This window comes from Mustela lutreola, chromosome 5 (assembly GCF_030435805.1).
Source record: "Mustela lutreola isolate mMusLut2 chromosome 5, mMusLut2.pri, whole genome shotgun sequence".
Taxonomy (NCBI): Eukaryota; Metazoa; Chordata; class Mammalia; order Carnivora; family Mustelidae; genus Mustela; species Mustela lutreola.
Genome location: NC_081294.1, coordinates 101718046 through 101742810, shown reverse-complemented (window position 1 = coordinate 101742810; position 24765 = coordinate 101718046). Strand labels below are relative to the sequence as shown.

At 43.3% G+C, this 24765-nt stretch overlaps 1 long non-coding RNA gene across 5 annotated transcripts in view; it reads left to right on the top strand.

Moving 5' to 3' along the window:
• LOC131832351 (uncharacterized) overlaps nucleotides 1-24765 on the top strand; it is a 138919-nt gene that overhangs the window by 90119 nt on the left and 24035 nt on the right. For 4 of the 5 annotated variants that reach the window (XR_009354008.1, XR_009354005.1, XR_009354006.1 and 1 more), the window contains one exon: nucleotides 2679-2819. The exons of the other annotated variant lie outside the window; for it this stretch is intronic. This is a non-coding gene — a long non-coding RNA (uncharacterized LOC131832351). Of the gene's footprint in view, nucleotides 1-2678; nucleotides 2820-24765 lie in introns of those variants that run through there. 5 annotated transcript variants of the gene reach the window in all.

Sequence of the window (24765 nt, the reverse complement as noted above, 5' to 3'; positions counted from 1 at the left end):
AATGGTCTTGGCTGAGATGTCTGGTTCAAAGCAGCATGAAGCTAGAAGTTTTCCCTAAGTTTGTGCTAAGATATAAACAAAGACATGGAAAAAAAGATAAAAAAAACAACAACACTGAAAAGATAACATTGGAACCACCAAATTCCAGAATTTTGAAGGAACTGAAGATAATTACAAGGCAGGTGGAGATGACCAAGAATAACCAGTATCACTTACAGCTTATGTCATAGGTCTACTTTACCTCCATGATGTGGAGCTGTGGTGCATCTATCCAACAGAAAACTTCCCAGTGCCATGGGGGACAGAGTGCCTCTCTTTCTCTTTCTCCTTCTTCTCCCACTACCACCTGTCCCTCTGCCTCTTGTCCCCACTGAGATTTCCATCTTGTTATAATTTAGGCCAATACCCCATATTTCAGAAAAGCAGCATCCAGGAAATAATGGCATGTTGGCAAAGGTCCAAGACCTGTAGAAGACATACTCTAAGGTGACCCCCAAAGAGTCATCCTTTGAATAATCCTGTCCCCTTGAGTGCAGGCAATACCCGCAACTAGCTCTAGCCAACAGAGTACAGTAAAGGTGATGGAGGTCACATTTGTGATGATAGTACAAAGGGCAGGTTTCCTGTTGGCCTTGGAAAGGAAGTTGCCATGTTGTGGGAAAGCCTGACAGGGGCCAGGAAGGACCTGCAGAGTAGCCCCCAGTGGACAACCGTTGAGAAAGCCAGGCCTCTGTCCCACAGCCGCTCTGAGCCCAATGCAGCCCACAGCCCTGTGAGCTTGGAAGAGGCCCCGAGATCCAGAAAGAAACGCAGCCCACTGACATCCTGATTCCAGCCTTGTGAGACCCTGAGTACAGGATATAGGTCAGCTAGGCCCAGACTCCAACCCGTGGAAATTGTGAATAAATGTTTTAAGTTGCTAAGTTTGTGGTGGTTCTGTACTGAAAGAGTAATAGAGGGAGTTAGAGTGTATGAAGTAGGCATTGTGTGGGGAAGAAAGAAAAGATCTGGGAGCAGAGTATTCTGGGAATTAGAGTGACTAATTGGGTCATCAGAAACCAGGAGCCAGATAGTGGAGGTCAGAGGAAGGTGTCACCTCAAGAAGACTGAGGTAAAGTCTGTGGGAAGTGGAACTTTGCCTGGGAGCTGTAAATATGAAAACCTGTCTTACAACTGTATATCTGATAAGGAGATTCAATTACAGTGCCTGTGACCGGACATAGGGGGAGGGAAAGAAAAATCAACTTTTCAAAAACCTACCAGGAAATATCCAGGAGCCATAAGAAGAAATTTATGAAGTCTTAATGGGAAACTAAAAGAAGACTTTCCACTGAAAATACTAAGTTCTTAAATATTAAGTTCTATAAATTAATCTGTAAATTTTATGTAATTTCAATAAAAAAATTTTAAAGATTTTATTTATTTGACAGAGAGAGACAGTGAGAGAGGGAATATAAGCAGGGGGAGTGGGAAAGGGAGAAGCAGGCTTCCCGCTGGGCAGGGAGCCTGATGCAGGGGTTTGATCCCAGGACCTTGGTACCGTGACCTGAGCCAAAGGCAGATGCTTAATGACTGAGCCACGCAGGCGTCCCAATTTCAAAGAAAATGTTAATTGAAACATTCAGATTTTGACAAATAATTCTAAGTTTTTCAGAAGAACCACCAGAGCAGTTAATATACTTTTGGAAAAGAAGAATGAGGGGTACTTTGTCTTATTAGAAAATAAAACATCTTGAAACTATAATAATTGTAATTATATAGCATTAGTTTACCAATAGACAGGCAGATGATGGAACAGAAGAGAAGTCCAGAAGAGATCCAAGGCTAAGTATGTGTAGACCCTTGTGCATTTGTTTGGTTTTAGTCTAGGAGAAACATTGTTTCTAGTCATTGGAGAAAGGCAGAATAGTTTATAAATGCTGTTGGGAAAAATGACCAACCCACTGAGACAAACTATATCACCACCTCCTACATGTCTCACACAAAAATTATGATTAATTCACATTTAATTGTGGAAGATGAAAATTTTGGGGTGTCTGGGTGGCTCACTCAGTTGAGTGCCTAGACTCTTGATTTTGGTTCAGGTCCTGGTCTCTGGATTGTGAGACTGAGAACTGCCTTGGACTCCATATTGGGTGTGGAGCCTACTTGGGAATCTCCTCTCTTCCCCTCTCCTACTCCTCTCCGCCTCCAAAAAGATAAAAATTTATAGATTAAATAAAACATAGGTGAGTATTCTGTGTGTCTTTGGGGATAGAAAAGGCATTTCCAAGTGTGATATCAAAGCTAAGAATCATAAAAGAAAGGACTGTTACAGTTGATCACATAAACAATGGTAAGTTCCGTATGGTGTAAAAGTATACAAGAAAAACTTGAAAAGCAAACAAATGGAGGAAAAAAATATATGTAACATAAATGCCAGGTATTAAACTTTGAGCTTTTATAGATTAGAAAAAGAAAAGCCCATTGAAAAGGTGGGGCAAAGCTATAAAGAGGCAACCACAAAACATACCAGCCTTGTTTGCTTTGCCCCATATGACCTTTTTCTTTCAGAAATCTCCATTTCTAAGGCTTCCAGGGGCAGTGATGTTGGGGGTACCACAGTGCTGGCCAGTGTGACATGTTTTTGGGGAGATGTGTAGTACTAATCATCTACCCAAGTTCTTTTTCTTCCACAGTACCCAGGAATTTCCAGTAAGTGATCTAGCCTTCCTTATATTCAATAATATCACTAAGAAGAGATTTTATGCCGGTCTACAATTTCACTCTGAAGAATGCATTACTAAAGCCTGTTTTATTAAAATTATTTTTCAAACTGAGTATGGCTTTATTTTTTTATCATTGTGAAAGAAGTTCATGCTTCTTGTGACAACATTCACGCTATTCAGAAACAAGTAAAGACAGTAAAAAAACCCCTTGTCATCCAAAGATAACTTGTGTTTTCTCCACGTGTGGATGCGTGAATGCACATACATTCACACAAGCATGTGTTTTTTGTTTTTTGTTTTTTTACACAAAAGTGAGATCATGCTTTTTCCCAGTTCAACAACAGATCATGGACATCTTTCCATGTTAATAAATGTAGATGTACCTCTTTTTAAATGGATGCATATCATTCTTCAAAATGCGCTATAATTAATTTAACCAGTCTCCTACTGATAAATTAAGATTGTCCTTTACCATTATAAAGAACTCTAATTGATTCCTTATGTAGATATTTGGCCATGGGTCTGATTCTTTCCTAAGAATGAATTCCTAGAACAGAGATAATTAGTCAGCTGTCCTAAGGGAAGAAAGAGCCAGACAAGATGATCTGATGTAATAACAAGCTAGAATATTTGGGGAAGAGAAAAGATGGTGAGTTTATCACAGTCACTATCACTTGAATCCATGTCCAACCCAGCCCTATGGATACATGTTTGGGTTCCAGGAGAGAGAAGCTCCAAGGAGTTCTTTTTCTAAACCTTCCAACAATGGGTTCAAGGGGAGGAGAAGAGAGCGAGCTGCTTCCCTCTGCTCAGCTTCAGGCTGAAATGTAGCACTGTGGCAATCTGACCTGGGGGCACCCCCAAAGGAACTGAACTTGTCAGTATGCACGTGTGAGAACCTTACTGACACTGCGGCAAATATAGAGCAGGGACATTTTCCGGGGCTGGTATGGGCAGGGGCCAGGGAGGTGTGAGTCATTAATATTGCCTGATCCTATCTATACCCAGTGGCAGGGAAGACAAGGAGAAACCTGTGGGTGTGAACCAACTGTGTGTGAATACCTCAAAAATACTGAACATAGAATTTTTTAAAGCACATACATATGCCTTGCCCTGTCTGTAGTTTTATAGTCTATGAATGGTACCTTGGGGCTTGTTCTTTCCCACCTGCTGTGTACTCGGAGCGAGGTTAAGGTCTCTTGGAGTCTACTGGCAGCCATTTTTGCCAACTCAGCCATATAGGATTTAAGGTTTTTTACCTCTTTACTTGAAATCCAAGGAGACTGGTTCTCTCAAGTGAACGCTTTAAGTACTGATAATTATACAGATATCACGTCTTTTATCATCATCCCCATTTCTTGGAGGAGTGCTTTCCCATATGTCAAGTAAGTCTCTAACAATGAGGAGCAACCACAACTCCACAGTAGGAGAATGCGGCCGGCAGTGTTTGTTGTCCCACAACACCCATCGTCCTCCCAGTCCACTCCTTCTGTACTGAAAGAAGGCCGGTTTATATAGGAGCTAGCTAGAGGCCCATTGGCTCAGCCCTTTTCCCAGCCCCCAAATATAAATCATGATTAGTAAAACCAGTCACAATAATATCACTTTGCTTGGCCTTTGGTTGGTTGAAGGATGGCATGTGATCCTATTTTGACTAGTGAGATGTAAGAGGAAGTCTACTGAAGTAAGCTTAGTTTTCCAAATGAAAAGATGAAGTCTCCTTAAGAAGAGGTTTTTCTGGGGCGCCTGGGTGGCTCAGTGGGTTAAAGCCTCTGCCTTCAGCTCAGGTCATGATCCCAGGGTCCTGGGATCAAGCCCCATATCGGGCTCTCTGCTCATTGTGGAGCATGGAGCATGCTTCCCTTCCTCTCTCTTTCTGTCTGCCTCTCTGCCTACTTGTGATCTCTATCTGTCAAATAAATAAGTAAAATCTTTAAAAAAAAAAAAAAAGAAGAGGTTTTTCTGCTAGCCTTCTACTTCCTCACGATGGGGAGGGGAATGCCTTGAAGAGCAAGGACCACGAAATACAGATGCTAAGAGGACAGATAAGCAAAACAGAGAGTGTTGTTAAGTCAGCCTATGTTTTAAGGCTATGCTAAGTTTGGTTTTTTGTCACACCACCAAAAGCATTCTTAAGTGGTACATGGAATAAGTAAAACAAGAGTGACTCGATTATCTGGAAGCATGAACTCTGGAGCCAGATTGCCTGGATTCAAGCTCTAGTTTTGTAACTTTGGCTGGGTGAAACCTTCTCTACCTCAGTTTCTCTATTTGTAAGATAGAAATAATAGTGCCTACTTCAAAGATTGTGTGGTGTAGTCCAGAAGAAGTAACAAGACAGCAGCTTGACTTTTTTGTGGGATCAACACATAGGTGTTCAGAGTCAGAAAATTGAGCCTAGATTATTTTTAATAAAAGAAGGCAAAAATCTCTGGTAACACATCATTTTAAGTAAACACATTGAGAAATGGGTTGTCAATTTTTTTCGGCTCCTCTCATATTTATCATGGCCCAAGGTAAAATCGTTTATCTCTGGGATGGTCTAGAATGAATGTCATAAAAAACAAAAAGCAGAGTTATTCCACATATGTCTTGGCCTTAATTTGTTCTAAAGAGTGGAGACTTTTATAGCTATAGTTCTGAACAATGTCATATTTAAGTGACCACCTTTTTTCTCAGTATGGTATTCCTTCTTAAGTTTCTATTTTTTTCTTCAGAAGTTTACTTCTCCAACAGTTTGCATTTCTGTCTTTGTTTCTTCTGAATCTTTTAAGAGATTCTCTTTTAAGATTCATCAACAAACAACTTATGTTAATGAGGTGTCACGAGAATTGCAAAGGAAGCAGGGAGACAGTCTTTGCTGTCCTACTGTTTTTAGTCTTGTACATCAGGACATGAGATCATCTGATGTTCTGACTTTACAGGTCAGTTTATTAAGCATGAGGCATTGGACAATCATACATTGGTTGACCAAAATTCAGAGGTCTTTCCATGCTGTTTCTGATGAGTGGGTATGTACTTGAAAGGAACAAGGCAAAGACCCATTTGAATTTGGTGCTCATGAATACATTTGGAATAGTCTCTTATGAGGTGTCCAGGCTTTTGACTCCTAACTCCTTTTTGACTCCTTTTTGCTTATGGCCAAAGAGTGTTAAGAGGTAAATCCAGTATCTTCTCTGGGATTGTCTCCTTTCTGACACAAAGAAGAAAGGTAGTTCTGGGTTTTGGCACAGTGGTAGTATGTGAGCAACCATGGGCCAACTTCTTCAGCTACTAATCATGGCTTGGATATTATCTGCCTCAGGTAGCAACAAGGGTTCATGAAGACCCCATGTGGTGCTTGCCTTTGGATTCAAAACTCCTATTATACTGAGGCTCTGAATATGGACTTCAATCTTACACTTCTGCTTGAGGTAACAAAACATTCACGGTAACATTCCATTTAGATTCAGGACTCTGTTCTGCTTTCTAATTCCATAATGCTCTGATGACTCAGGAAACAATCCTTCCAGTGAGCCAACATTAGGTATCCTACCTCCTGGCAACAGAGGCCCAAGTATCTGATGAATCAGGGAAGAAGAATTGAAATACAGTAAAGGCACCCCAGTTTTAAATCCAACAATCTGAAATGAGATATTCATAAATAGAATCATAGCAGGTCAGAATCAGAAGGTAATTCAGTGATCCCTTTGGCCAATTGTTCTCGAACTGCAGCGGCTCCTGGGATCACTTGGAAGGCCGGTCAAAACACAGGTGAACTCAGTTCGCCTGGGGTGGGGCCAAAGAATTTGCATTGCTAACAAGTTTCCAGGTGAGGTTGATACTACTCGTCCCCTGTACCACGCCTTGAGAACCACTGATTTAGACAACTCCCGCCCTTCATAATGAAGAAGATTGGAATGGAGAAATTGGTAGAGTGTCTGAAGCAATTGAGGAAGTACAGGAACTAAAACCAAAATAGTTTCTTGGGGCGCCTGGGTGGCTCAGTGGGTTGGGCCTCTGCCTTCGGCTCGGGTCGTGATCTCAGGGTCCTGGGATCGAGCCCCACATCGGGCTCTCTGCTCGGAGGGGAGCCTGCTTCCCCCTCTCTCTGCCTCTCTGCCTACTTGAGATCTCTCTCTCTCTGTCAAATAAATAAATAAATACCAAAATTTCTTTTGAGTTCAGGTTACTTGTTGTTTTTCCCATTTCACCATTAATGCCACAAATTAACTGTATCCTCAATAATAGTTATTTGCTTGGGTACAACGGGACATTAGAGCACACCAGTCTTGGCTTTCCCACTAGGTGATGATTGACTGGGAAGTCATGCAACCTCTTTATTGTTTCAGTTTCTGTAAAATGCGATAGTAGTACTAGAACGGTAGGAGCTGCCTGTAGAACGGTTGAAAAGATTAAAATATACTTTATGAAGTCTTTAGAGTCATGCCTTGGAAACTGCCATCATTACTATTATTAAATACTAGTTATTTCAAGTCAGTTGGAAAATATTTTATATGACCAAAGTTTGACTTTCTCTAATCAATCTCGTGGTACAAGAACAGAAAAGCTTCAGAATGTGGCTAATTCTAAAGCTGGCAATTTAAAATAATTAGATTTCAGGTTTTAGGTCTCCTAGAGCATCTACTCTATCCCTCTCTTCCTACGTGGAGAACAGAAAAGTTAGAGAAAAATAAAGTGAATTGTCTAAGCTTTTAGATCTTATTACCAACACTGATGGTTCTAGAACTCACTTTAATTCATTACTTCCTTGATCTGTGCAGTGGTTTTCAATGTAGCATTCTAGCGTCCACTTACAGATTTGTCTTATTGCCAGGAATGCAGCTGAATCAGAGTTGATGATGGACCACCACTCCAATCTCAGTTTTTCTTTGTTCTGCCTGGGTTTTTCCTAAACCCTTTTTGATGGTTCCTGCATGCAGTAGAATGGGAAGACTTTGTTTCCATTAAGTTCTGAATATACTCAAAAGAATACTTGAACTTACCCCAGTTACTCTACACTTTCTTCCCTGTCTTCCTTGTGTTGAGGTGAGTCAAAGCCATGGAAATCAAGTATTACTCAGCTTAAAAACAGGGACTCATTTAAAGTATCTAAATTGCAATTTGGAAAGCAAAAGGTTAATAGTGTATAGAAAAAAATTCCAGCAGTCCACAAATCTAAGCATAATTATGTATGAACATGAGGCTTTTATTGCTGTCAAAATTAATCACTTTTCAACTTCCAGCTGTTAAAACCCTTCTGGCAGCTCTCCAAGCAATTCCCCTACAGTTACTTTTCCTTCAATTAAATTCTGGTGCAGTTCACAGGCTCCTGTTACATAAGCAGCAATTTAAAAATGGACTTCTTGGGGTTTTCCTTTTTTTTCTTTGCTTGGAACTAGAAAATGACAGAAAGTGAAGCTTGCTTCTCTCACTCTTTCAGTTCAACTTGCACTTAAGCTTCAAGCCTCCCAAACAAGCAATATGGGATTAAAGTATTAGTGTTTATTATAAAGCACTTTGTGTGTGCAGTGATTTGTAATAATTTTTATTAGCCATTTCTCTCAACTGTCCTCTGAGGTAAGTGAACGCTGTCGTGTTGGCGTTCTGCAATCCCACCCACTTGTCTTTCCCCACCTCAGAAACTTGGCAGGAAATATCGTTAGGAGATCTTCAGTGGTAGGGTCAGTTCCTATGCTGGGCTACTGCTGGTATCTAGGATGGTACTTACACTTGCCCCTCCTGGCAGTGTATAAGTTTGTTGTGGTGGGACTAATCCTGGAAAGAGAAGCCGTCTGAAGTGTCTGAAGCTACCCTGCATTCTGGAGGCTTCTGTGGCACACTGTACTCCCTGATTCCGGAAGCAGCTGCAGTGACATTCAGATATGGTCCCATTAAGCTAGATTTTGGTTTATGAATGGAAAGGAGTGCACATCTTTGCATCTGCATGGCACAGAACTGAGGTCTTGCACACATGGATCTTGTATTGGAATTGCGCTTTTTCCACTTTTCCTTACTGGAATTCCCAAAGAATGGTCCTTTGTATCCTTTTGAAGAGCCCTCCAGGGATGAATGAGGACTGAAGCTTTGCTCTGCAGGGATTGGAGATTCTGATCACTCTCACCTTCCCTGTGATACCAAGGCACGTGCCCTTCAACATGTGAGTTCATTTAGTGAGTTCCATTTCCCTGGCTTGTCTCTCTCAATTCCCTCCAATGGTGTGTGCTGCCTTTGAGTCTGGGGAGGAGAGAGCGCCTTCCTTGGTCTCTCTGGTGGATCTTCATGCCTCTTTCCCTACTCATGCTGTATCATGTTATGTGTTAATACTGTAATGAGCAGATATCTCCAGTTTGCAGCCTCTAACTTCTGCTCTTCTCCCCTACTTTCATACAAAATTCACATTTCCAGATGCTGATTGCTTCCTGAACTTTTCTACCTGAGAGTAGCAGTTGGCACAAGATTGGAGACTGTGCAGGGTGTCCAGAGAGGTCTATTGTGGCAGAGATAAGTGTATGGAGGTCTTGGATACCAAAGAAAAATAAGAATGCAGCAAACACCTTGCAGTGCTTATCCATTTAATCATGAATATACAGTTCTGTGCTACTCTGTATCATGTGGTTGGAGAAACTGTGTGCAGAGGAAATCTTCATTCTGTTATCATCCATAGTTTCAAGTGGCTTGTCATTACAAACTTGCATTTTGACAGCTTGCACTACTCATGGGTTAGGACATTGAGCAAGATTCCTTATCCAAATAGAAGCCTTGCTGGCTGGTGGCCTGGGGAGTCATCTATGCAACCTTACTGTAGCACTATTACCCTGAGGCTACCCTTGTTGAGGATAGCTGCTGGTCAAATCCTATCCATGCTCAAGGAAATGGCTCCAGGCCCCGGGCACCTTGGCAGAAAACTAGAGAAGGGACATATTCATTGAGAAGTAATCAGAGTCTTTGCATTGCATTGAAAAATCTGTCAATCCCTTCCTCATTCCTTCATAAGTTAATTACCTGGTTAGTTTGCTGTACTATAGCTGAGTTGATTTACTCCAGTCAGGGTAATTTTGACCAATCTTCCTGAGCTTGGCTTGAAGGGCTAGAGTGGACCTAATCAGGATTCAGACCAGCTCTGACTTGACACCCAGAGGTTAAGACTCTTCCATTGGGAAGCTGCCAAGGTGTCCTAGAGACAAGACAGAAGTCATGTTGAAAGAGCCAAGGCCAGGAAGCACTGCTCATGAAGTTTTTCCCTTCTCTTTAGGGTTAATGTACCTGCTCTTTGTAGGGCATTTCCTAAAAACTTCCACATGCATAGTTTTTGTTAATTGACTTATAGAACATATGCATGTGTATCATTTCCAATGTAAATACTTTGTATTTAATTTTTAGTTTGATATTCCATGGGTTATTTGGCCAGACTTGGTGTCCCCTAGATCTTTAGATTCCATGACTCTGTCTCTAAACATCTCACCAAATTCTACCCAGTGGTAATTAAAAACAAATACATATGCAATCAACAAGTTGGGGAGAAAAAGTTCTGTTTGGAGTTAGAGTTGTTTGCATTTGGCAAAATACAATTACACTAATTTATATTGCTCTTATTCCATCTGCTTTCTGGTTTAAAATGTCCTGGATTGCTTCAGACTCTGTATATGCAATTTTTTCCATTTACAAAATTTTCCTGCCTAATCCATTTTATTTTCCTGAGAGCTTTTAAAAAAATGATATTGGTTAGCTTCAAATTTGCAGAGTTCTGTTTTATGAGATTGGATTCCTGATCTTTTAAATGGGTGACAAAGCCTAAAGATGTCACCAAGGGAAACTTTTAGAGCTAAAACGTTTGTGCCAGGCACTCAGTGCCAAGTTATGCCAACCAAATGGATGGCTTGGAGCAGCTGGTCTTTGTAGAGGCAGAACTCATGCATTCAAGTTCTTCTAATGCCTACAACTTTGTATCCCCACTCTGGTTGTGCTTAAATGTGTGCTGCCTACAGACCTTTGTGGAACTGCTCCCCCCCCCCCCCCACACACACACCACATACACTCATCGAGGCATGAATGTTTATAAGTTTTTTTCCTTACTACCCAATTTTGGAAAAGGATGAGAAATGAGTAAAAATGTTGTAGATCATAGGAAGACAGATAGTACTTCATTAAAAAGTTGTGTTTGATGTCTTCATACTGCTTCACAATGCAAGTGACAGAAATGTCAGATTCTGGGCTTGGGGAGGGAATGGTGGTGAGAGGATGGTAGCTGCCTATCAGAATTTGGCACTTTTGTCCATTTACTGCCAGCAGTTATGCTTACTCACTTCTGTTTGCAACACTGGGGACAGAAGGTAGGGATGGGAACCCCAGAGTCAAGGGACTCATCAGTTCCAGCCTTACTGCCCAAGTTTCAGGTAATAAGGTAAATAGGGTTGTTTTTTAAGACAAGTTGGCAAACTCTTTTCATGGTAGTAGGCATTGTTTAAAAGAAACAATTTGAAGTTGTTTTGTCTAGAAACATGAGAAAGGATTTTGTTTTGCCTCTTGGAGCATAGGACACCATTATTTACTTTTTATCCTATAAAACTGCCTTCAATGAATGACTGCCATCTGAATTCTACTGTCTTTGGCTACATAATTTTCATAGGGGTTATCTCATTCAATACTTGACTCCTCCTTTGTGCCAGACTTAATTGGAATGCAAAGGAAGGTGTGACTAGTTGATTGATGTGGGCATGTCAATTAAGAGAAAAGTAATCAGAGTCATAAGGCCAGTTGGTGGCAAAGTGTGTGGTAGAGCCAAAATCTCCAGACTCCCACTATAGTGCCCTTTCTATTTCCTGTTGGTATTGTTCACAAAGACAATTCCAACTGTGGTCAATGTAGGAGGTACACAGAGCTTTCCTAGGGAGACACTCATGTGGAGCTCATTCCTCAGTTCATCAGAACAGCCTCTATTTGCAACAGCATGTCGTGACAGGCTATTCTCACCTTGTCTTTTGGGGTTTCTGGGTTATCCACAGCCTTTGCTAAAAAGGAGCCTGTCCATGAGTCATTTCTGGAGCTTTATACTAGTCTGTCAGTGGCACTCAGGTTCCGGAGCTATCTGGCTACTTGGAGGTGCAAGAAGCGGTTCTCCCAGAAACCTGGGAAGGGGGTGTTTGGCTTTGCCTCGTGCACCTGCCCTGACACTCAGCTCTAGATGCTGCTGCTCCCCAGCTCAGCTCTCGCGGGGGAGTTCGGGGATTGACATTGCTCCTCCACTGATCGTTTGGCTTTATTCAGCAACTTTTGGTGTCACTTTCTTACTTCTGACAATTTGAAAGTTTCAGAGGAGGCTGGTTTAACTGGTCAAGGGTGACTATGGAAGAGCTCAGTTTTGCTCATGGGTAAAAACAGGGTGGCTTCTCTGCTTCTGACTGGTGAGGAGATTGTGGCTGGCTTGATGCTACAACTACTCAGACGATGTGCTGGCTTTCTTAAAGGTGCAAAGATAGAAACCATCATTAGTTTTTAGGCTACTTGTACATTTCATTCTTCCCTGCTTTCCAATTGCCAGAGCTTAATAAGAACACCAATTGCCAGAGCTTAGTAAGGACATATATTCTTTTCTTGCAATTAGAGCTGGTTAATTGACATACACACCTTTCTGGAAAGAGCTCTTCTCGGTTTCTAGAAAGGTGACCTGGTTCTCCGCTAAGGTAGAGGATCACCTTTGTTCCTTCTGTGTATTTCCCAAGCTCCAGGCAGAACTGGCAGACAGGTAGGACTTGTCTTCAGCTCTGTTCTATCTCCACTTCAGAGCCTTCTCCATGCTCTAGATTCTCCTCCTCCCCACTGTGGGCACAAGGCCTCCCACCTGCTCACTAGTATTGCTGTGTAGCCCCAGCTTAGTCTGCCTTGGATAGCATCTCTGGGTTTTTACTGGACTTACTCCCCCTTGCAAAATTCACCTGACTCCTTCTCTTGGAAGCCCTTCCCTTTCTGTTAATGACAAACAATAACCTCCCTTAAAAAAAGAGCCATTATCATTATTACTATCCTCACAACCCCATCACCATTCCCCCCTAACATGGATAAAGCACTTAGTCTTTGCCAAGCCCTGGAGACACATAAGAAGATTAAAAGGACTTCTGCCCTGGGAGAATTTATGATCTGATGGTAGAAATGTAAACGTTATTGATAACTCAGATTCCTGTCTTACTTCTAGAATACAACACTTCTGCATTCCCATGGGGGAAATTATAGAATATGATTACTTAATCCAATGGTACTTTTGGTAAGCCCACAGGATATTCAGAAGAGGCAGGAACCCTTAAAATCACACGACATCAATGGGGTTCTACGAAAGTCTGCCTTCTGCCTCTTCTCTCTTGCACCTCTCTAGCTGAAGACCTGTAGTCTTGAGACCACAAACCACATGAAATTAGCCTGTGAGCAGACTGGTCGGTTGTCTGGGAGATTCCATGGGTGCTGCTGGGGCTCATTCTCAGTTAACTTTTTTGAGCCCAGAGCACAGCGGAAGTGATGTACAGGACTGTCAGACCAGAGCTCCCGTCAAAGAGAGGCAGGATACAACAAGACACCAAAGAGCAAGTTTTCCTGTGTCTGTAACATTTCCAGCTGGAAAACAAATCAGAGCCACACATTCCAGCTATGTGCTTAAGAAACACTGAAATATCCAAGTAGTAATCATCTAAGTATGCTAACTGCGGCTCAAAATAATTCTGGGGTTGCCAGTGCCGTGTGCCTTGTAGGCTTCCAATTAACTCTGCTTATTTCTTTTTTTTCTGCCAGGGCCAATTATTGGGGAAATTTAGCCTTTCTACCTCCCATCACCACCCCCAGCCCTTCAGAGAAAGGTTGTTACACACCAGGATGTCTGACCATTACATTAAGTCATTAAGCCATTAAAATGGAGACACTGGAAGAGTTTAGCTCTTGAAACATGGATTAAAGACTTGAAGTTTATGAATGTAGAATTTCAGTTAGTGCTTAAGAGGTAGAAAAAACCCAAGAGCAGGGTGACCCTGCATGAAACTAGGATGCCCATTGTCCAAGAGCAATTATTAGGATTGCCTCTTTTCTCTCAAACGTGCTCAGTTTGGACCATAAGTGGTTATTTTGCCCGAAATGTCATCCAGTCCAGCTTTCAGTTTGGTTCAAGTTTGATGTAGAAATTACTTTTTTTGCTGTTTGCTTTTTCCAGGAAAGTGGTCTTGAGAGAAAAGTTTGCTGTTCACATTGCTATTGTTGGAGGACTCACTACTTTGCACAGAATCTCTGATTTCCAAGGAATTCTTTGTTCTACTTGAAAATCTTCCTTCTCCTAGCCTGCACCGTTTGACTGTCGTTCAACAACACAGAGCAAGTTTCTTTCTTTCACAATTTTTCATGTTGGGTGTATTTTTTATTTTTTAATATTTTTTGGGGGGGGGTATATTTTTTAAAATATGCTTACTTTTTTTCAACGTTTAAAATTCCAAAGAGCCTGGCATGATTTTGTACTGATGCATCTTAAAGACAAAAGCAAGAATTTTGTTAGGTTCTATCACAGAACCCCTGGATAGAAACCACACATTTGTTGGGGGCTGGTGGGTAAAAGAAAATTCAGGAGCTATTAATAAAGCAACAATGCCAGCATCCTATAGTGACAATTTCTTTATAATTTTTATTACTTTCTGCAGGTGGATTTATTATTATACGCAGGAGAATGGCTAAAACAAGCACAGCATGAAGAAACAAGGCTTTCTTTAAAGCCTATTCTAAGCTAGTATCAGAAGTAGGGGTCACATACTTTGTTTAAATAATTTAATTCTTTTATGATTGCAAAAATATAGGATGATTATTGCAGATATAGAAAACTCAAAATACCTACTTGTAATCTTACCTTTAGAAAGAATAACAATATTTTTGGTGTATATCCTCTCACTGGTTTTTCTGTGAGTATATGCTTGAAAAATAATTTGACAAAAGGAGGAGCATATGGTTATTATTTGCTCTGTCTTTATAGGTCTAGGAGAATCATTTTCCTACATCTTTACATAGGCTGAAAGTCAAGTAATATTTGCAAAATATGCATTTTGCATTTTTTTAAAAGGATTCTTTAGTTGTTAGGTTGTTTCAACTACTCCATAAAAGCTGTAGGATGCAACTACAAGTTGTCTACCTCACTGATTTCCTTACAATAGACTCCTATAAATAGAAATTCTGCTTAAAGGAGTCTTAGTAGGCCTGCCATAAGATACCTTGGATTGGGGGGCTTCAACAACAGAGTTGTATTTTCTCACACTTCTGGAGGCAGGAAATCCCAGATCAAAGTGCTGATTGAATCAGTTTCTGGTGGGAGTGCTCTTTTTGGCTTGTAGATGGTGGTGTTTGAGGTGTCCTCACATGACATTTTTTTTTTATATTGGATTAGGGCCCCACCCTTCTACCCTCATTAAACCTTTGTCACCTCTTCCAAATACAGCTCTCCAAATATAGCCACACTTGGGTGGTGATGGGGGATGGGGGAGGGTGGTTAGGGCTTCAACATGTGCACCTTGGTGGGGGACACGCAATTGAGTCCATACCAAGAATATAAACCCTTTTCATCTTTTTGATTTGTAAATATCAGCTGTAAAGTTGAACCAATGTAGAATGCTTCCAGAAAGGTGGGGAGAGCTTTGGCCCGTTTTTTTATTAATGCAGTGCTGGATCATTAAAGAAAGAATAGCAGCTTGGCAAGAATGCAAGCTGGTGCAACCACTCTGGAAAACAGCATGGAGGTTCCTCAAAATGTTGAAAATAGAACTACCCTATGACCCAGCAATTGCACCACTGGGTATTTACCCTAAAGATACAAACGTAGTGATCTGAAGGGGCACGTACACCTGAATGTTTATAGCAGCAATGTCTACAATAGCCAAACTATGGAAAGAACCTAGATATCCATCAACAGATGAATGGATAAAGAAGATGTGGTATATATACACAATGGAATACTATGCAGCCATCAAAAGAAATGAAATCTTGCCATTTGCGACAATGGGGATGGAACTAGAGGGTATCATGCTTAGCAAAATAAGTCAATCAGAGAAAGACAACTATCATATGATCTCCCTGATATGAGGAAGTGGAGATGCAACATGGGGGGTTAAGAGGGTAGGAGAAGAATCAATGAAACAAGATGGGATTGGGAGGGAGACAAACCATAAGTGACTCTTAATCTCACAAAACAAACTGAGGGTTGCTGGGGGGAGTGGCTTGGGAGAAGGGGGTGGGATTATGGACATTGGGGAGGGTATGTGCTATGGTGAGTGCTGTGAAGTGTGTAAACCTGGCGATTCACAGACCTGTACCTGTGGGGATAAAAATACATTATATGTTTATAAAAAATTAAAAAAAAAGAATAGCAGCTAATCATGTATGATTAGAGAAGGTTTTCCTTTAATTTGGGTTGGATTCTTAATAAGGTGGAGATTTTTTTGCATGCTTAGATGGCATTTGTAGTTCTTTCTTGGTGCTCGTTTCAGCAGCACATATACTAAAATTGTAGTTCTTTCATGGATTCACTCTTCAGACTTGCAGTCATTTATTTACTTAACTTTGCTTACCAATTCATAGGAAAGATTTATAGAGGGAGAATAAGTGACAACTGACTGTCCTAAGCATTTACTAGGTCCCAGTATTGAGGCCGGGTGCAGGACAGGCGGAATCTCCTTTACAACTCCTAAAAACTCTGCGTTATGGTTTTCAAACCCCACTGTAGACACAACAACCCCGAGACACGGAGAAACAGAGCAGATTGTCTATAGGAGAGGTCTGTATTCACAGCCTTCATGTTATACCTGCACTTCCAGCTTCCATGTGGCCATGTTGGGTGGGAGGGGAGAGGGGAGGGGAGAGGGGAGAGGGGAGGGGAGAGGGGAGAGGGGAGGGGACTCTTATTTGTGCATGAGATTTATCTTCCTCCTCTGCACATCCCCCTTTTTTGTCTTTTTTTGGTCTCAAAGTATGAACACTTTTTTTTTTTTTTTGCCTCCCCCTTCCATCCCTACCTTTCCTGTTTTCTGGGAGAGCTTTCCAAATTCATTATACACATTATTGATTTGTGTCTAGTTCACCATCTTTGGTGAGGACTTCAGGTGTCCCATTTGAATCGCACCCTCCAGCTCTCCTGGCTCCCTGCTTCTGGGTCTGTGGCCTCTCTATGTCCCTTCCAGTTGCCTTTTCATCTCCTCATGCTCTTGCAGTTGAGCTGTTGGGCTTTCTGCTCCTGTTTCTAGGAGGCCAGGCATTCTCAGATCCTATTGGAGATGTAAAGCATTTCATAATTTCCTTTGTTGTTAGTGAGTCATTGTCAAAGTCATGTTCCTCTTCTGCATCTTTAGTGTACTGTTCTCTTTCCCTTGAGCTTTGGCTCTTTTTTCCTAGACCTCCTGTTGAGGTTATGCTTTACTAGTCCTTAGATTAGGCAAGTTCCTTCTGGATTTAGGGATTTGCCAACCAATTTTGTGGCTCTGCTGTACAGAAATGGGATCTTCTCACTGTGCTGCTCAGTTTCTCTGACACCCTGAAACCAATGGGCTTTGTGAAATGTACAGCTTCAGCCTGCAGTGCTGTCCCATGAGCCAGAAAGAAGACTGGGTGAAATCGAACTTCCAAGATAGATCTCCACCCCCAGAAGGCAAAGGAGGACCGACCTGTCAACTCCCTGCGCATGGTTTCCAGTCCACAGATGGGATCAAAATTTAGGCAGGACTGAATTAGGGGAAGAGAACGCAATGGGGAAGAGATGATTGGTTTTTCACTTGTGCACCTTAGAAAGAGTCACTCGCACAGGAGGGAGACAGTCACCCACTTGTCCTTTTGGCATGCGCCTGGGCCTGTGAGAAAGGGCAGACGGGGGTGGGGTGAAGGAGTGGGGCCCACCTCACTTGCTTGGCTGTGTGAAGCTTCACCGCTTGACGGGGGACAACCAGTCTGGCCACCCCTTGTTCTCATCTACCCTCAGCCACACTGGAGTCCGGGAGATTCTTTCCACATTCGGCAATTCATTTTTCATTTTGGGGCTCTTTTTCAGTTTGATCCTTTAACAGTCCTAGGTCTGTTTAGTGTGAAGCTAGGAGAGGTTGAGGCAGGAACTGCTAGCCAGCGATGTTCTTAACCTGGAAATTCTTCACATTGCAATTTTTTTTTTGCTCTATTGCCTCCTGGACACTGCAGCTACCTGAGTGTGTTGGCGGCACTCCACAGCACAACTGTTCCAGATACCTCCTTCCCCCACCTAGCAACGGCCATTTTTCTGGCCTGTGTGGTCATTGTACCACCCCCACCATGCATGGTTTGGATCTTCACTATTTGCCATAGTGTTCAGTGGTTATTGGGCTCCCAGCCACCAGGCTCTCCCCTTTCCCAGCCTTCAAATTACTGTTAAGCACACTTTAGTTGAGGTCAGACTGGGAACTTCTTGGCTTCCCAAGCGGCAAAGTGGCTCCTCTTTGTAATGGTCATGATTTCCAGATGTAGCTTGACATTCTAGGTCCTCCATGACCTGTGCTCAATCTGACTGACCCCAACACCTTTACTCCTGTGCCTTTTATGCTTATTAAACTGGATGGCTCACCATTTCTAAATGCGTTCTGTATTCTTCTGCTCTGACCTCCTATATCATTGCTTCTTGGTTTTCCCCACTGTTTTTAGCCGCAATTTTATATATCTTCTAGACCTCTTCTGGACCCTCATTAAAATGCAATCTTTTCTCTATCTGAGCCCACACATCTGGATCATCAAATTACTATAATCCTGCATTGTGTTGGAGTTTATGTGTGCATATATGTACTACCTGCTTTTTTAGATTATAGGTTACCCTAGTTAAGCCTTAGTTTCCTGATCCATAAAATGAGATTAGTGCTTAACTCATACATCTGAGGCATTGTGAAACGAGATAATTCATCAGAGTTTTAAGCACAGACCTCAACGCACTGTGAGTGCTCACTGAATATTGGAATGAACATATGGTTCTTCTGATTTCCTACCTTTCCATATTATTTCAAACAAAGACATTTTCTTATCCTAAACTTTGCTAAGTTTGCAAGGCTCTCAGTACCAGTTGCATTTTACATTTTTCTTGAGCACTGCCAGAAAGTTTAGGGGCAAGGAGGGAATGATCAAATGTAACGACCATTAGTGAAAACCACAGGCACTGAACAGCTGGATAATGTGAACAGACAAGTTCAGCCAAATCTCCAGAAATGCATCAATCACAGGACGGCAGCAGTTTTTTGGGAAAGTTAAGAGATGTTTGAAAAGAAGCCAGAGTGCAGAATAAAACCCAAGTCTCTAGCATGCCCAACAGCCTTTGGAAAAATGGCAAATTTACGTGTAAACAAAACTCTCCATTTTCTTGAGATCCTGAGCAAATTGGAGAGTTCTGGTTTTTTTTTTTTTTTTGAGCAGCTAAATAATAGAAATTGCCTCAGGAAGGGGGTCTGTCATTGCTTTTCCAGGCAATACTGTTCTCCCTAAGGGATTGTGCCACAGGCTTCCGGAGTGAATATTGCAAAAGCCACTAATAATGGTCCTTCTCAGGTAACATTTTCTGGTATAAAATATCTTGGATTAATATAGTCTAAATACAGTGAAGTGTAATGTGGTCAACAGGATAGTGTTCTGACATAGAATACTATCCTTTTTACTGCTGTCCTGGTTTCTGCAGTGTCAAAGGTCTACAAGGAATCAGGATGATAAATCCTTAGCTAGTGCAACGTAGAAACCACCAGGGTTCCATACAGGCTGTGTAGTCTATGGTTTTTCTCAGGAGAAAGCACGGGCCACTGTGAAGCCTAAGTTAAGGTGAAGAACACTGTATGGGAAGTCAAGATTCAGTCCTAATACTGCAGGAAGGGGGAAGCCAACAGGACCTGGACCCAACATTTAACCACTGTGGGCTTTTTTAATTAAAGGGGGAGGGGTGTCTCCTGGATGGTGCAGTTGATTAAACAACCGATTCTTGGTTTTGGCTCAGGACATGATCCTAGGGTCGTGAGATGGAGCCTCACGTCAGGCTCCATGCCCAGTAGAGTCTGCTTAAGACTCTTTCTGTCTCCTTCTGCCCTCCCCTTGCTCAAATAAATCTTTAAAAAATTCAAAGGAGTTGAACAGTAGAGCCCTTAAGGGTTCTTCCAAACATGGTCTTTTCAATTTTAAGATTTCTTCTGGCTGGAGAGTCCTGTCTTAATGACTAGGAATCTGGAATCAGCAGGCTTGGTTTTGAATCTTGACTAAGCCCTTTTGCAGATAAGATCTTAGACTGTTATTTATTTACTTTGTGCCTCACTTTTCATATCTGCAAGATGGGACTAGTAATAATCTCTTTGATCAGTTTGGATATGCAGCTGGTATAGATACAGGGACAAAGACTTCTTAGGGCCCCTGGCTTTTTCTGACAACTTCACCATCCTTAATTTTCCCTTCATATTTATTGCCCCTGCAAGACAACGGAGGTCTCTCCAGACAACATTTTCATTCATAATAGGAAGCAGGGGTGGGGACTAGGGGTGCAAGTGGGGGGTGGTGGTAGGATTTAGGAGAAAAAACGGTATTCATTGAGGAAAATTCCATGTTTCAGGACTGCTCTGAAAAAACTTTCCCAAAATTTCCCAAATGATTTCTCCTTACATTTCATTGGCCAGAACAGGGCCCCAAAGCTCATCTGTGAGGGAAGCTGGCAAAGTCTTCTTCAGCTTCTGTGGTAGTGGTTAAAGGAGAAGGGATTGGGAGTGCTATGGAGTCAGTAGGCAAGCAGGTGTGACACTGCCTCACCATGATGGCAGGAGCTCACATGAGGATAGTTGTGAGTTGTAGCAGAGCGCTTAACACAGAACCTGACCCAGAGCCCACACCTGGTAACTGTTAGCTGTGACTCTAAGAACCTATTTTTCCTTCCTTTGCACCTGATTCAGCCTCACCACAGTGATTTTCAACCATATGTAGTATGTGAATCGTGAATCATTGGTACTGGTACTAGGAAGTTACTGGACTTCTTTCCCTTATTGTTACGCATTACTTTTCTGTGTATGTTTTGCACATGCTAGCTTTACTGTGTTGTGCAGGTTCACAGCATACTTTTAGGAAAAATATGTTGAGTAGCAGAGTAGGCAGAGATTATCCTGGCCAAGGGATTTTTGCCTACCCAGAGCCCCCTTCTGACAAAGGTACAGGAATTCACGCTTAGATAAGTTGTTAGGCTTTGCACAAAGCCCTCTTCTACCCTGACTTCAGCAGTATGGACCAGTTGTTGGTGCAGGACCCAAAGGCAGCCAGCAAGAGGCCACAGGGAGAATTCTGCACAGTAAGAAACCTCCATACAGTGTAGTCATTAACTGACTTCATCGGCCCCTCCGTCTTAGGGGACTCCTTGAATGCAAGATTCTAGAGTTGTACAGAAACCAAAGGGCACAGAGAAGGGACAAGTAAGCAGAAGCCCCAAGGAACAGAAGCCGTGAGTAGATGCAAAGCATGAAATTCATGGCTGAGGTCACCACAGAAGCTATAGGAGGGGAAGAGGGTTTGGTGGAGTGCCTGTGATGGGAACAGCAGCCTGTCCTGTGAGGACAAGACGACCAGATCCCTGGAGCTACCCTGTATCCTGAGCTTGTCCCGATTGTACCCTGGCTGAGTACCACCTTCCTTGCTCCATGTCCCTCTATCGACCCCCATTCTGGGGTACCTTATGGAAGTCTCAATCCTGGTAACGGCAGAGCCTGGCTCACAAAGGAATTCATGGAATTTAGGTATCAACATTTACTCCTAATAGAGTAAGAGGGAAGGAGACCCAGGCATAGGCCTCCATATCATCTCTCACACCAGTTGCTTCTTAACGACCAGGCAGTCTCAGTGGGGGGAAAAAAAACCTCTCCGAGGACGCTGGAGTCTCTTTTGTGCAGTCCCAGTGGCTCATCAGCCCAGCCACTGAACCCATAGCCCATTTATAGACTGGGAGTCTTGTTGGAAGGGAATTCAAGAGACCTACTTTGCCCCCCCCGACACTGGCTCCTTGTAGCAAGTCCTCCCTTGGCTGTTGCTTATGTAATTCAATTATTTGATTGACTTGCTATTGTGTGATGCTGGAAGAGGTGAAGAAACGACAGGTTTTTGGCTGTACCCTCTGGTCTGTTCTGTTCTGTCTTGTTGGCTTTAAGGATTTCACGAAGCTTTGTGTTGCTGCCAACTGTTTCCCCGGGTGTTTTTCACAAGCCGCATCCTACTTCCTAGGCGCCTATGTTTGAGGGATCCGTAGGAAGTGGGACTGGGACTGACCCCTGCAGTGGTGGGCCCACAAGTGGGGAGTGAGGGCCACAGAAGGTTCCCGAGAAATCCCTTCGGGATCCCCCCAGGTTGTAGAACTTAGTGTACACACTGGGACTCCTTTCTGTTTCCCCAGGAGAAATGACAGTATTTGTTTGACTGAGATGATCTCGTTCTGTCTGGCGGCTCTGACACACGTTAACGAAGTTTTGAGAACAAGCTTCTCTGACATTTTGGCTCAGCAAGTTTCCGAGTATGGAATTGTTAAGCCACATTTCAACTCCGTTTCCAGGCATGTGTCTTCTTTATTTATTAACTTGAAGACTCTGCAGTTTCTTATAGAGCTCCTTCCATGCTATTGTTGACACGTTTCCTTTCCCCTTTCTGGTCAGCTTGAACCCAGCTCGAATAAAACCCCCTAAGTTGTAAACAAGTTATGAAATGTCCTCCCCCATGGGACTGAATGGCCTACAAATGGGTCCCAGGCGGAGTGGGGGTGCGGAGCAGGGGGGGGAAGCTCTGCAGGCCGCTTTGTTCCCCATCCTCACTGACTAAGCTTTGTAGTGTGTGGGTGGGTAAGACACAAGCTGAGGGGGCTGCTGTGTGCCTGACATCTGGAGTTAAGATCTCAGCGCATTTTCCCCTAGAACAAGATTATCTGGGAAGGCCAGAAAGCCAGCTTTACCTTCCTCGAGCTCAATGTCCCAAGTTTAATTCGTGATTTGAAACTGATGGTGCACTGGAATCACCTGACACAATGGAATCACCTGGGAGTGCTAAGTCCTGCCAGGGGAGCCCTTCCCCAGAGTTGGATTCAGTGCTCCAAGCAGGAGCCCAGGCCTGGGTGCTTTTAACAAGTTTCCCTGGAAATTCTAACGCAGACAGGGAGGAGGACCCTAGGGTTCTGGTGACACATGAGGCCTCTAGGGGCACAGTTGAAGGCAGAGCTCATTTTCAGGGTGGTGCAGATCTTCCCTGTTTTGGGAGGTTGCATTAGGAACTCAGTCAACATGTGATTCCATGTTTTGGACAGAGATTTTTAGTTTTAATTTGCACAACGAAGCCTTTTACAGGACTCATTCATTTATCATTTGGGGATTTCTCCCTTCCTCACCTGTTTCTCTTATTTTTTATTTTTATTTTTTTAAGATTTCACTTATTTGACAGAAAAAGAGCAGGAACACAAGCAGGGGGAGTCGGAGAGGGAGAAGCAGGCTTCCCAGGGAGCAGGGACCCCATACGGGGCTCAATCCCAGGACTCTGGGACCATGACCTGAACTGAAAGCAGATACTTAAGGACCAAGCCACCTAAGGAAGTGTTCCATCACATATTTCTTTTTAATTCCTCTCCTCCACAGCCTTTCTCTTATTTTTTCTCTTCCTCGTGTCCTAGCTCTTTCTTTCCTCATCCCTTGATCTTCCTCCTTTCCCTCCTCTACTCAGTCTTTACTCTGAGGGCAGGCTCTGCACTTTCTCTCTGCTTACGTTCTTTGGCCCTTTCCTTCGCTGCTCTTCCAGGCCTGATTCTCTGGTTTTGGACCTCTCGCTGCTCCTTCCACCCCAGCACACTCTCACCACGCCTACCGTCAGCCCTAGAGTCAGCCTCTTGGCTCCCGTTTAAACACCTCCCAAGGTTCTTTGCGTGAAATGAGCGTCAGCTGGGGCAAGGGCTCCAGCTGCTTTCCATGAACCACCGCTTGGCCCCAGTTGACCCCCGGGGGCTCTTCTAGGCACGGTGGGCAGCCGTGGGGGTGGTTTGTCAGGAGGAAATAAAGATTGGCAAGGATAGACATATTAAACTCTCACTCTTTCTCTCCCCGCAGCTATTATGAGGAGTAAAGACAAATGTCTGTAAAAGTTTTAAAACTCTGGATCGCGGTGGCCTGCAAGTCAGCCCCCCTCCTGCACCCCCCATCTCTGCCAGCACAGCTGCCCAGTTTAATCTTGATTGTCGCTGCCCTCTGGGTTTTCTCAAATGATAACCAGTTCCATCTTTTTTTCCTCAGCCTCTCCAGCACCACTGGCACTCCGGCAGTTGGGAAGAAACCCCTTTATACCAAAATCAGGCCAGATTTTCAGAGCTGGCCCAGCATCCCCTTTTCTTGTGTGGGAAAGATGAGGATAAGGAAAAAAGCCCAGACTCCAGAAGCATTGAGTTGGAACCTTCCAAAGGTTTCCTTCCTGCCAAGGGTTGTCCACACAGGCAGAAACGGCATTGTCCTTGGGAGTTTACCCTCAGCATGGCCCATTAGAGCCTTATGGGAGGGGAACAACAGCCCTCCCTAGGCTCTGCTCCCTCCTCTATATACAGTAGCTGCTATCTTGGCGGCTTGGCCTGTCCTGGTGGACTGGTTTGCCATCTTCCCCCCAGGAAGCAGAACGGGAGTGGACACAGGTGGAGGAGGCACTCTGCCTAGTTGTGGGGAGGCCCTGCCATGGGCCTGACTGCTCACAATTAGGGCAGCTGGAGTATGACTGTGCCTGTGGGACCAGTCACCAGGGCCCAGCCCTGAGATCACCCCACTCTCATTTGGCATTGGTAGGGTGCTGCAAAGAGGCTGAGATAGCAGACATCCTACCTGTGAGGGTGGTGTCAGCTTGGGTGTCCACGGGAACTGTCTCACTGCAGGGATGCCCAGTAGAATGAGGAGTCGATGAGCTCTTGGGCTCTGAGTGGGATGGCTGAGAGGGGAAGGGCTGAAAGTCCACAGTCTCTGTAGGCTGGGGAAGACAATATAGAAGCAATGTGAGGACAGCTGTCACAAGAATTACTATGACATGTTACACATGTGTACTATTACAC